This window comes from Herpailurus yagouaroundi, unplaced genomic scaffold, assembly GCF_014898765.1.
Source record: "Herpailurus yagouaroundi ecotype Mexico unplaced genomic scaffold, PumYag 163, whole genome shotgun sequence".
Classification (NCBI taxonomy): domain Eukaryota; kingdom Metazoa; phylum Chordata; class Mammalia; order Carnivora; family Felidae; genus Herpailurus; species Herpailurus yagouaroundi.
In genome coordinates this window covers 68,017,286-68,030,933 of record NW_024412404.1, presented here as the reverse complement: position 1 = coordinate 68,030,933, position 13,648 = coordinate 68,017,286, and the positions used below count along the sequence as shown (strand labels likewise).

The following is a 13,648-nucleotide window of genomic DNA, read 5'->3' as shown; positions in this document are numbered from 1 at the left end:
CCAGGGTCCACACGTGCCCAGCCGCCTCCCCGCCTCCAGGACTACAGAAGAAAGTGGGCAGTCAGACCCACTGCCAGAAACGTCAGCCTTAAATGGTCTTTTAGACCAGGATTAAATTAGATACTAGATTGTCAATTACCCTCCATTTTCGATTGTTTTCAAACTTAACAATTCTTGGGCCATGAATTGTCCATAGACGCACACAGCTCATTCCCTGGTGTCTTTGATCAAGAAGAAAACACCCAAGGCCTCTACATCTCTCTGCAGAACTCCCAAATGCAGCCCCCCTGTCCCCCTCCCTGCCTGAGGGTGAGGGGTGGGGGTCCTGCTAAGGTCTCATCAGTCCCCCAGGCCACGCCGCCAGCACTGGCGTGACCTATGAGGCACAAATAGAGAACTACCTTACTGGTGTGGCCACCTGAACTTCCTGCCTGACCCTGCACACCCCTTCCCCCCTTTATTTACAACAAAACCCATGCTCCTAACATCAGTTTTCATGACCCCAAGATCCTATTCCCCTTTCTGGCCCCCTCCCACAGTGCCACCCTCATTGGTCTTGCCTCTGTCCCCAAAACACCCCTGGCATTAGAGTCTCTGCTCAGATCTCACACTTTGCGTTCTCCTAACCACACACCCGATGCCCCTCTATTTGCCACAGTGACTTGAGGGCTGTTGGGGGATGCGTTCCCTGCCCTAATGTCTTCCCTGAATGTGGGGAGTGCACTAGGGAGACTGGTCTCTCAATGCCCCTCATTTACTCTGTCCCTGGAGAGGTTGAGGCTTGCCCAGGGGCCCCTGTGGAGGACAGACTGGGCCCAAGTGGCCCAAGGCTCTCCTTCCCCTTGACCAAGCATGGGCTGGGGCACTGAGGGAGGGCCAAGGAGGCCACCTCTTTCTGGGGCTGGTCTGTTCGACTCTCATACCGGGGTACTGTTCCCACTTGCCATTTTTATGAACGGAAGCGGTCAGCTTGGAGACACCACGCCTTTTCATGTACTTCCTGAGGCAGGAGCAGTGCTCTGTATGAACCCAGAATTCCAGAATACCCCCTGAGAGCCCTGATATCTCTCGTCTGGTTTGGACCCACCCAGCCCATCCATCTGTCAGCTTGTCCTGAGGGGCTCAGGGCTCAGGGAGGGGACCGCTCTTCTGGCCTGTCACCAGGGCCAGCCTCAACTGGGACTGCTGTGTGTGGCCTTCCTCTGGGCCTGCAGGGATCTGAGGCCGGCAGGATCAGGCCGGATTACAAGCCCCAGAAGCTTCCGCCCAGCGGGCCCGGAGATGTGAGCAGCTTGGCCGTCGTGGCTGCAGGGACTTGCAGGGACACTGCAGGGCATGTGTGCAGGACTCCGTGGAGGGCCTCTGTCTAGAACAGAAACTCCGCGCCCGGAAAATTACCAAAACTGAGGCTGCGTTTGTTTTGAAAGTTAACGTACTTCAATGAGGAGAATTCGGCGAGGAAAAACGTCCGCCCTTGAAGCCGTGGGATTTCTTCCCCTCTTCCCACAGCTGAGGGGTTTTCAAGGATTGCACACTGGCCGTGTTTCTTACTCCATGGCTTGTCCGTCTGGGGCCAGTGCCCCTCGACAGCCCTGGCTCCTCTGAGACCCCATCCCCTGGGATTTACAGGCCTTCCTCAAACCACTTCCAGCTTCTCTGGGCTGCTGGCAACCACAGGAATGAAGTCTGGGAATCAGGGTTTCAGCCCTGAATTCCAGGCCGGCAGGACCCCCGACGCCACTGCCTAGTGGCCCCTCGGTGGAGTGCTGCTGGCGTCAGACTCATCTGCAGCAGAGAGCAGGGAGGCTCCGTGGACCGGCCCTGAGCACAGCCCGCCATCCCCAGGGCTTGTCTCCACAGACCATCAACCAGCAAGACCCCCACCATCCACAGAATCAAGCCTGCAAAAGCTTCATCGACATCTAAAGCCACACACTGGGTGAGCCTGAAAGATGGGAGAGAATTACTACAGAAGTGTCAGGCACTGCCTGTGTGGCTCAGAAATTAAACGTTCATGACCCCGTATCTGGGAAATGATTAAGAAACTTTCCACAGTCTGCCCAAAACAACATGCCCCTGGGCCTGGGCCATTTATTACGCAGTGAATATGGTGTTTGGCCAAGCAAGGAGCAAGGTCTCAAGTGACCATCAGAGTCCTGGGGCCTCTTGGGTAGCGCTGGCCCAGCAGACTTCCCTGGGCAGGGGCTGCCTGCCCAGCTTCCCAGCGTCCATACACAGGAGCCTGGTCCAGGGCTCCAGTGCCATCCTCCAGGGACAGTGGCCTCTTCATAGCCGGCTCAACAAGGGGAAGGGGACATTCCTCTGGTCCAAAAGAGGTGAGGCTCTGGAAGATGAGAGAGGTAGGAGAATAGGTGTCTGCTGTTTTGCTTTTAAAACCTCGTCCTTCCCTGGGGATTCCTGGCCCTGTTCAGTCTCTCTGAAGCCTGTCCTGCTTGGGGTCTTCGTGGGAGGAGGCCCAGCCCCCAGCCCGTGGCCTCCGCAAGGACGCGCTGGGTCCTCGGGACAAAGGAAATCAATTCCCGGTTCCCCCCCGGCAGCTAAGTGACTCGGTTGCCCCCAAAGCGATTTTCACAGCCAGGGAAGCGCAATTGTATTTTCCAGCTCATTAACCCGGCGCACAAAGCGCCGCAGTCCCCGGCCCCGGAGCACGGGACCGCGGATTCCAGAGGTCCCTCCCCGCCTGGAGACGCGGCTGCCCATTGTCCCCGAAATGTACCGCCTGTTTATTCAGGTCCTTTGAACACTCCTTCCGCATTGTGTGGGCACGCCTGGGAGAATCCTGCTCAGCCCAGACGAGGCCCCAGGCCGGCGCCACAGACAGAAACTTAGATCCGACCTTCACTCGTCAAGGTGCTCCGGGCTCCGGCAGGCCCCGCGGTGGAGGGGGGTGGGGGCGGTCCGGGCGGCTGTGGGGGCGGGGCGAAGGCTTCGGGGGAAGAGGAGCACGTGGCCCCAGCCCCACAAGACCCTCTAACTCCCGAGGGGTGGGGGCCAGGCCCAGGAGGACCCCGCTTTCTCTCCCCGGGTGGGGTCTGGGATGTCACCCCCTCCTCACCCCTGCTACTGAGCTGGTGCCCCAACAGCGGCCGTGTGGTCCGGTGGGCTCCAAAAGCCTGCCTAGGATGGGCCAGGGCGGCCCCACCTCGAACGCCACTCCCCTTCCCCACCCCCATGGGTGAGCGGTGGGTTCGGCATCAGGGGAAGAGCCCCACGCCCATTCTTCCTGCAGCACCAGGAAAGCGTGAGGCCTTGAACCCGTGGCTTTGCCCAGTGCCTTCCCTCGTCTTCCGCTGGGGGGGGGGGGGGGTGGAGAGCGGGGAGGAGAAGGGAGGGGGAGGGAGGACAGGAAGGAGCGGAGAAGGAGGAGGGAGGAGGAAGGGAGGGGGAAGGAGGAGGGAGGGGGGAAGGAGGAGGGACGAGGGAAGGGGAGGGAAGTGGGGGGTACCCTCCAGGCTGTCACTTCCTCTGTTGCTTCCTTCGCATTCCCACGGGCTTCCCAAGTCCGCAGAGCGCACTCACAGACCACATGGAGGCAAGATGGGCCCAGGGCGCCCCGCCCCCCCCAGGCCCCAGCCTCGGCCCTCTCCTCCAGGCGCCCCGCTGTCCTGACAGCCCCACAGCCTGTCCCCGAAGGCCTCCTGCCTTTCCAGCGGCTCCCACCAGCTCCTTCCCAGCCAGAGAGTCCTGACAAAGGGCTCTTCCCCAGACAAACCTTCGGGCCAGTTTGCATTTTCCAGAAATGGCCCCAACAGTACGTGCTTTTGGGTCCCCTAGGCTCTGGGTGGGCCTTTTTAACACCCAGGAGAACGCTGACCTGACAGTCAGTCGCTGCCGCCCCGACTCCCCAGCCTTCTACCTGGTTCCTCTGCTAGAGCACCGTGGCCCCTCCCCCGGAGTCCTGGGGCCCCTTCCTGTCCCGCGGCCCTGGCCTCTGCCCTCTCTCTGTTCCAGCTTCCCCATACCTTTTCCCAAGCCAAGGACTGTGCAAAGGCAGCCCGGCACGGCTTGCCCGGACCAGGACTGACCCTCAGCTGGTCCCAGACAGGAGTGAGCACCTACCCTGACGGCTTCCTGTGGTCTCTGCTCTGAGCCTGAGGGTTGGGGGCTCACGTGAGAGGAGCTGAACGCTCTTACCCTAGGAACGAGTTTCCCATAACCTCCAGTGACTCTGCAAGGCAGAGACTTGGTAGTAAGTCCTAGTGCCAAAATCTAGACGCTCGTGCAGTATTCCTTTATGAGGCCTTTCTTGCTCTTGTGGGACCCATTGAAATGGGGGGCAGAGCCTGGCCCTCAGGCCGGCCCGCTGCTAAGATGAGAGAAACAGGAGGGCACGGGGTGAGGGCCAAGGCCAGCTGGCGCTTCAGGGCCCCACTGGGGCTGCTTCCTGCATGAAGGTGGGGGTCCCACAGGGGAGGGGGCCTGTGCTGCCCGTGCACCGCCCCCCAGCACTCCGGGGGTGTGCCATTGCCCTCTCCCCTGTCAGGGGTCCTCCTGGGCCACTCTTCTGGGGCCCAGCCCTCGGGACTTCCTGCTCCCTCTCTTCACTGGCGGAAGCATCACTCTGACTGGTTCCACCCCAGGAACTTCAGTTCTTTCTGCCACATCTCAAGACCCGATAATCGTTTCTTTTGCATCACCTCAAAAAAAATGGCTTCTATTGTAGCTTAAACTACACACACTCGGGAGTGGCACTGATAGTTTTCTGAGACCCTACTGTGGCAGGGGGTGGTCAGCAAGAATGACATAACCTGAAGATTCCTGGGTAGGCTGTGATGAGCTGCGGAGGAGCCAGGACAGGTGGAGAGACCGCCTGGGCAGGCACCTCTGAGTCCTGGCTGACTCCTGCACCCCTGGGTGCGTGCCAGCGGACATTCGCAAGGACCAGGCCTCAGGGACTCACCACCACCACCACCTGCTAAACTGGCCTCTCCCACAGCACCCACTTAAGCCCTGCAAGCTAGAATCTCTCACATGTCTCATGGAAGGTGCCCCCTAGAGGTCTCTGTGACATGCTGGGATGTATGTAGTTCCCACCAGCGCTGGCTGCCTCATCCCTGACCTCACCCATGTAGGTGCTAACCTAGAACTTGGTCTTGGTGACTCCACTTCTGGCCAAGATGGAGCCACAGAGACAGAGTCTACTGTCCTACCTGAAACGTTCAAGGGGTCGATAAGATACACACAACACACCTGAACAACGGTTCCAGGCCGTGAACATGAGGCCATGAAGGACAGCCCGTTATTCAGAGGCAAGAAACAAATGAGATGAGCCCTACAATCGCCCCAACTCGTGGTTGGGCTCCTGGGGTGGGAAAGTGGAGATGGGGAGCCAGGCAGACAGGAGACTGGGGTCAGCAGCACAAAAGACCAAAGAAGGCAGAGCTGCACAGAGTGAGGGCTCCTGAGTTCTTCAGGGGCCCCCCTCTGAACTCAGTCGAGAGTAGATCAGTGCATGCATGTGGGGTTGTGGATAGAAACATTCCAGAGTGTTAGAGTCGCACCTGACACTCAGGTCTGGGAGCAGCACCAGTTCCCACCAGCCAGATGGAAAATCCCATGATCCACGGCGTTTGGGGAGGGGGACAGGGAGCCCTGCCTCAGGGGAAGGGTCCTGGATGAGCACTGCTCCAAATCTGCCTGAGAAATCTAAAAGGAAGATGTGAAAGGACCACCTGTTGCCAAATAACTTACCCATATCCCAGAGCAAAACTCAAGGGCATTTATAGGAATGTGAAACCGTCCAGCACTCAACAGGGTAAACTCCTGAAGTGCAACATCTGACAAAAAATCACCAAGAAGCAAAAAGCAGAAAAATGTGAACCTTAATGGAAAGAAAAATCAAATCATAACCGACCAAGAACTGATATGGATGATGGACTTTGCACAACAGTTACCACAACATTCCATCGTTTCACAAGTTAGGTGGAGACGTGAAACACATAAAAGAGATCCAAACAGAACTTCTAGAGATGAAAACCGCAATGTCTGAGATAAAACAAAAACAAAATACAAATAAACACTCAAAAAGATTAATGGCAGAATGGACATGTAGTGCTCAGAACTAGCTCTCCTCCCACAAAAAAAAAGGAGCAGAGGAAAAGATAACTTTTTGAAAAGCGGAGCCATAGAACAACTTCAAGAGGCTGAAGATACATATGATTGGAGTATCTAAATGAAATGGAAGTCAGAAAAAAAAATTTGAATAATGGCTGATAAGTTTCCAAATTGAATGAAAACTATAAACCCACAGATCCAAGAAGTTCACCAAAAACCAAGCACAAGAAACATACATAAAAATTATCCCCAGACTCACCATAACCAAAAAGCTCAAAACCAATGATAAAGATAAAATCTTAAGTGACCAGAGAGAAGACACCTTATGTATACGGTAGCAAAGATAACAAAGGACAATGACAGATGTCTCACTGGGGACAGTGCAGATAATAAATGCACAACATCAAAACCCGTTGAGTCACAATTCTATACCCAGGAAAATATCTTTCAAAATCAAAGTAGAAATAAACACTTTTTCAGACATACACAACCTGAAAGAGTTCACCAGAAGACTTGTACCATAAGAAATACGAAAGTCCTTGGGGCATCCGGGTGGCTCAGTCGGTTAAGCACCTGACGCTTGGTTTCGGCTCAGGTCATGATCTCATAGTTCGAGAGTTCAAGCCCCACATTGGGCTCCGCTCTGACAGCATGGAGCCTGCCTGGGATCTCTCTCTCTCCCTCTCTCTCTCTCTGCCACTCCTCTGCTCTCTCTGTCTCTCAAAGTAAATAAACTTAAAAAAAATTTTTAAAGAAATATTAAAGTCCTCATGCAGAAGGAAAGTCATAGCAGATGTAATATAAACATACAGAAAACAGTAAAGAGCACCAAAAATTGTAACTGTGTGAAGGAATGCAAATTTTTTTCTTATTATTTAAATCTCCTTAAAAGATAACTGACTATTGAAACAGAAACGATATCAATATAGTCTGGGGTCTCTAACGCACAGAAGCGAAAGGTATGACAACAATAGCACTAGGGCCCGGAAGGAGAAATGAAGATACCAGACAGTATTGGAAAGTTCTTATACTACACACAAAGTGGGATGATGTCACCAGCAGGTGGGTTGTGGTAAATTGAGTGTGTTACTGTCAATCTTAAAACAGCCACTAAAATAAGAATAATAAAAAAGTTATAGCCAATAAGCCAACAAAGGAGATATGCTGGAATAATAATAATAATAATAATAGTCAATTGATCCAAAAGGAAGAAAAAATGGAACAAAGAACAGATGGGAATTTATAAAACAATTAGTAGGATGGTAGGTTAGGGCTCTTGGGTGGCTCAGCCAGTTAAGCGTCCTACTTCGACTCATGATCTCACAGTTCATGAGTTTGAGCCCCGCGTCAGGCTTGCTACTGTCAGTGCAGAACCTGCTTGAGATCCTCTGTCGCCCCTCTCTCTTCCCCTCCCCCGATCACTCTCTCTCAAAATAAATAAGTAAACTTATTTATTACTGGGTTCTTTAAAACATATTTTTATTTTTTTTTTTTTTAAATTTTTTTTCAACGTTTATTTATTTTTGCGACAGAGAGAGAGACAGAGCATGAACGGGGGAGGGGCAGAGAGAGAGGGAGACACAGAATCGGAAACAGGCTCCAGGCTCTGAGCCATCAGCCCAGAGCCCGACGCGGGGCTCGAACTCACGGACCGCGAGATCGTGACCTGGCTGAAGTCGGACGCTTAACCGACTGCGCCACCCAGGCGCCCCTAAAACATATTTTTAAAAAAGACGATACATTTAAACCTTAGCACATCAATAAGTACACCAAACGTAAACGGTCTAAATACCCAACTAAGAGTCAAAGTAGGTAGAGGCGCCAGAACCACTGCAAGCAGCCTACACAAAGCACTTTTTTAAAAGTTTATTTATTGATTCTGAGACAGAGATAGAGAGAGCAAGTGGGGGAGGGGCAGAGAGGGAGAGAGAGAATCCCAAGCAGGCTCCGTGCCGTCCGTGCAGAGTGGGATGCAAGACTTGAACCCGTGAACTGTGAGATCATGCCCCGAGCCGAAATCAAGAGTTGGACACCTAAACGACCGAGCCACCCAGGCGCCCCCAGAAAGCACTTTTTGAAGACAAACACACGACTATGTTAAAAGTAAAAGCATAGAAAAGATATAGCATGCTAACACTGGTCAAAAGAAAGCTGGAGTCTTTATACTAATATTAGACAAAGTTGACCTCAGAGCCAAAAAATTACAAAAATGAAGATCACATCATATTGATAAAGTAATCAATCTGTTAAGAGGACATAACCATCTTAAACATTTGTGAAATGAACAAGACAGCTTCAAGATAATGTTAAGTAAAAACTGGTAGAACCACAAAGAGAAATCGAACCCACAATTATTGTTGAAGATTTCAATACTCCTCTCTCAATAACTGATCAAACAAGTAGGCAGAAAATCAGCATGGGTACAGTCGCTAGGTGTGTTTCATCCAAATTGACCCAAATGACATTTATTGACCACTGTGCTCAGCAACAGAAAAATTCATGTTCTTTTCAAGGCAACAGAAGATTGACCAAGACAGACAATATTTGGGGACATAACATGAGTTTCCATACATGTAAAAGGACTCATGTTAAAGTGTGTCTTCTGACCACAATGGAAGTAAACTGAAAATGAATATAGAAGTATCCCTGGAAAATCCCCAAATACGTGAGAACTGAATAAGACACTTCTAAGTGACCCTGAGTCAAAGAAGAAATCAAAAGGGAAATTAGTATTCCAAACTGAGTGAGAATGAAAACAGCATAACTGGGGTGCCACTAAAGCAGTACTCAGGGGAAAATTCATAGCACTGGATGCTGTACGAGAAAAGAAGAAAGGTGGGGCACCCGGGTGACTTAGTTGGTTAAGCGCCTCACTCTTGATTTTGGCTCAGGTCATGATCTCACGGTTCAGTTCATGAGTTCAAGCCCCGAGTTGTGCTCTGTGCTGACAATGCGGAGCCTGCTTGGGATCCTCTTTCTCTCTCACTTTCTCTTTCTGTCCCTCCTCTGCTCATGCCCTCTCTTTCAAAAATAAACTTCAAAAAAGAAGAAGAAAGGTTAGAAAATCTATGACTCGGTTTCCACATTAAGTAACCGAAAAAAAGAAGAGCAAACAACTCAAACCAAGTAGAAGAAAGGACGCAATAAAGATCACAGTGGAAATCAGCGAGAAACAGCAAGTGATGAATCTGAGAGCTGGTCGCTTGAGATCAACAGCATTGTTAACCCCAGGCTGCCCACAGAGCTGGTGGCCACGACACCTCCAGGGTTCAGTTCACGTCCACGCCACCGTCCTTCTCTGTTTGGCCTGGCCTGGAGCAGGTGCCCCACTGCCCATGTGCTGGAAGCCCTGGGTCTAATCACTGTCCCCTCTGGGGCCCCGCAGCTGAGTGGAGCCATGTCCGGAGTGGCAGCTTGGCTCCCCTGGTTTCTAAAACCATCCCACACTCATCCTTGTCTTTGCCTGAGCGGATTTTTTCCCCTCTCCATTGCCCTTTTCTCAAGGATCGCCAAAGAAAAATTGTTAATCCTCAAAATGAAACAAATATCTACAATTCAGTCATCCTAAACAGCATCCTGTCAATATCCACAAGCCTCATGTGATTCCCACAGGCCCCTGTGCTCTCGGCCCGAAGCTGGGGCTATACAGCTCTTTCCACAGCAGGGGGAGGGTTGCGAGGGAAAGCGGGGCTGCGGGGGTGGGTTCTCTGCACAGGGGCAGCTTCGGCTGGCTGACTGCCCTGTGCCCCCCCCCCCGCAAGGCCCCCCGACCCACCCAGTCTCTGCAATTGGACCCCCAGGAGATAGTGCCCCACCCCCACTGGACACAGGCGATGGCCCATTGGCCACTTCTCGGCGCTGAGCCCTGCCAGGCAGGAGGCTGAGGAGCAGGGTGGTCTCCTAAAGCACAGATGCCAGCTGGAGAGGCAGGGCAGGGCCACAGATAAGGAGGTGGCCAGGGGTCAGGCTCAGGTCACCGTGCGGTGAAGGAAGGAGTAGCAGGGTATGAGGAGAGAAGCAGGGATTCAAGTCACAGGCCCTCATCCACCTAGAAGGTCAGTCTGTGTTTCCGTTTGCTTCTTCATCCAGGCTGGGCCAAGGCTGGCCGTGTGCAGTCTGACGGTGGTCTGACCCCCCGGAGGGGTCCCACCTCCACGGACATCCAGGGCCCACGAGGCATCCCTCCCTGGACCTGCCACACTCCCCCTCCTCCCTGCCTGACCGTGGTGACCACCATGTATGTGACAAGGAGCCGCGGCCAGGCCCCTGGCTCTGCAGAGATCCGCTCTTTCGTGGCCCAGGCATCCGAGTTTAGGGGACAGTGTCCCAGCAAGCAGGGACGCTGGCTGAGCATCTGTGGTAGCATTTCCCACTCCTGGAAGGACTGCCTAGCATTCCGGGGAGTCTCGGGCCAGGGTCTGGGCCACTGAGGCCCTGAGAGGGACGGGAGCAAGGCCTGCAGAGAAATGGGGAGCAGGGGGAGGTACACTGTGCACTTGGCCTGAGTCCTGCCCTTGTGCCCGGGACCCGTGTGTGCAATGGGTCACACCTGTTCATCAGGTCAGCCAGTACCAGACCCTGGCTCAGGGTGACGAGACAGCCAGAGCCAGAGATAGACAGAGAGACAGAGACAACAGAAAGACAGGAAGAGACAGAAAGTACACAGAGGCAGCACGTGGGGCTGACAGAACTGAGAGGGAGCCCCACTCCACTCCTCTGGGAAGCCCCGGAAGGGAGCCGAATCTGTCCTCAGAAACTCTGCCCCACCTGGCCCTGGCGTCCAGAGCCTCAGGCCCAGGACAGTTGGGTCTCGGGCTCACAGCGAGCAGCTGTGAGCGGGTGGACAGTAGCAGGTGCGCCTGGTTCTTACAAAGGCACAGAATCACCTGTCACCTGCCTTCTATCACCAAGTTTGGTCAGTCAGCACCCCGGGCTCAGTGTAGCAGAGCAGTGGCCCCTGAGAGCACGTCCCACCTAAGGGGGTGTGGAGATGGGGCCGGGTGGGCAGAGCTAGGGAGGCCGGGAGGAAGGCTCCAGGATGCGTCAGGGAGGCCTGGACCCTGGGAGAGGTGGCGCCAGAGGAAGGGTCCCCACATGCCACGGGGCTCTGCTGCCGCCTGTGACCCATGGCTGAGCTGTGGAGGAGAAGCTGGGAGCAGCGCCGGGCCTGCCCGCCCTGCTCGCGGCTGTGGAGGGAAAGCATGGACCTCGCAGTCACACGGGGCCGGTTCCGTTCTGCCCGGCCCCCAGCATGGCACCTGTCTCTCTCTTTCGGTTTCCTCTCCCACAAAAGGCAGGGTGATGACAGGTGCCTTAGAAGACAGGTTGGACTCCGACTACAGCTGTGACAGGTGACCACAAAAGGGGTGGCGTAAAACAGCGCAAACAGGAGTGCAGATGGTTCCCTGGGGCTAGAGTGAAGGGGGCGCTGGCTGCTGGAGCCCGCCCCTGGCTTCTAGAAGCTGCCCACAAGGCCAGCGGCGTCTGGCTGCATCCTTCTCACAGTGCTTGTCTCTGGCTCTCCCTTTCCCCTTCAAGGACGCTCAGGGTGAGGCTGGGTCTGCTTGCACGAGGCAGGATAGTCTCTGCATCTCCAGGTCAGGTGACTAACGATCTTAACGCCGCCTCTGCCCAGGGCCCTGCTGCGCTGCCCAGAGCTGGGGCTGCGATGTCTCTGGAGGGGCCGTTCTCTACTGCCCTGGACAAAGCTACGGGAGCCGGGGGCTCTGGACAGAGGGCTCGCTCAACCAGGATGGGCTTCTCATCTGACGATCCCCCTCTGGAACACTCCCCTGAGTGACGTGACACCAGAGCGTCTCCAGGTGGACCTCGTGTCCCAGCTGCCCCCTTCTCGTGCCACTGCCGCTGGAGCTCACACCAGTTGGTCTCCCTCTGGCCAGAGTTGTGGGGAAAGTGCCACTGGCGTCTGGAGCAATATCCTAACAAGTCGAGAAGGAAAAAGTCAAACTCCCAACACACGTGCCTTTGGGGAGGGGGTGTCCGGGCCCTTCAGGGTGGATGGGAGGCTGTCTGCCACACTGCTGGCGACAGCGACATAAGAGGGTGACGAACAAATGGTGGTTTCCAACAGGGTTTTTCCTGGAAGATGACACTGTGTGGGAAGTGCAGCCTTTGGAAGAGGCCCGGCAGCAGGTGGCCCATCCTTTGAGCAATGGTCCCATTGCGTGCCAACTGATTACCACCAGCTGCTATACAAGGGAAAGTCCACTGGGGGTTTTCATCAAGGACTGGATGCGCATCACCGATATCCAAGAGGGGAAGACGGCTTTCTTCAGAAGAGCGATGTCACGGGCTTGCCCTGACCTCACGCCCGTAGTGGCCAACACTTCCCTCCGCCAACTTTTGTGAGCAGCATTTCTGCTTCAGTCCGGTGCGGTTCCGAACTTGGCCATATAAACCCTACAGAATGAATCCCTTCTCAAAAATCGTCTCATTACACTGATTCCCCCACGGGAGCTCCTAGCGGGGCCTCCAAACCTCCGGCTCTGTGATTGCCACTCATTTCTGCGAACTAAGGATGTGCTCATTGCCTCCGAAGTCAGCACCAAAAGGAGGTGGCCTTTGCCTGAGCGTCTGTCCCTCGCAGCTCAGAGTGGGAGCAGATCACAGTGGGAGACAGCGCCACTCAAGCTGGGAAGAGGCCTGTCCAAGTGCGGGGTGAGGTGGACAGTCTGTGGGGTTTTGCCACCCTCTCAGGGGCACACCTGCGATGGGGGTGGGGCAGTGGCCTCAAGAAGGGCCTGCGGCCAGAGGCTGTTCCCGGCCTCCTGTTCACACAACACGGCTGGCTGGCCTGCTCCTGGGCTGCTGGGAAGCCAAGTGACCACAGTCAACTTCAGCCCTCCTGGTGGCCAAGGACAGCGTCCAGTCTTTCTTGACACATGAGACATGGGTTTCTACGTCCAGAGCCATTACACTGACAGAAATGGGGTCCCCTGTCAGTCCACCACCCCCTGTCTTACTGGCCAGGCCCCAGGGGTGCGGAGAGTACTGTGCTGCGTTGGAGACCTGTTTGTGCGGAGTGCTGGGGTCTGGATTTTCACGTCCGATCCTGGACACTCCCCCCCAGCCTCCAAATCTTCCCTCCCTTCTCTGCCACCTTGCTGGAGCCCGTGCCTGGCAAGGGCCCGGTCAGCACCGGCCCGGCCTTGCCCTGCCAGGGGGGACAAACGCCAATTTGGACACCACAGGGAAGGGCAAGACTTTCTTGGAGGCTGGCCCTGAGACCCCATCCTTCTGCCCCGGCCAGCCGAACCACAGCACAGACTCCCGCTTCACCCCCCCCAGATGCCACCTTCAGAGTGTCCTGGGCAGACATGGGGCAGGCTAGGGCGGCTGGCTGTCATCCTTATTAAAATTCTTCTTCAAACACTCCTGGGACTGGCCTGCTGAAGATAAACTACCCTGAGAGAGTTCTTCACAGAAAGTGCTTTAATGATGCAATTATCTTCATTCAACTCGGAACATCTTTATTACGTTAGAAAGGGGCAATCCGTCTTGGTTTATAGAAGGCGCTGGCCTGGCCCCAGACACCAGACCTGGCCCTGGAGCC

General features: G+C 54.6%; 1 long non-coding RNA gene across 1 annotated transcript; it reads right to left on the bottom strand.

Annotated features, from left to right (window-relative positions):
• Positions 1 to 2,050: 2,050 nt before the first annotated feature.
• Positions 2,051 to 3,067, bottom strand: LOC121037430 (uncharacterized). Its single transcript, XR_005793779.1, has 2 exons — positions 2,738 to 3,067; positions 2,051 to 2,344 (listed from the first exon to the last, which is right to left on the bottom strand). It is a non-coding gene; the product is annotated as an uncharacterized LOC121037430 (long non-coding RNA).
• Positions 3,068 to 13,648: the final 10,581 nt, after the last annotated feature.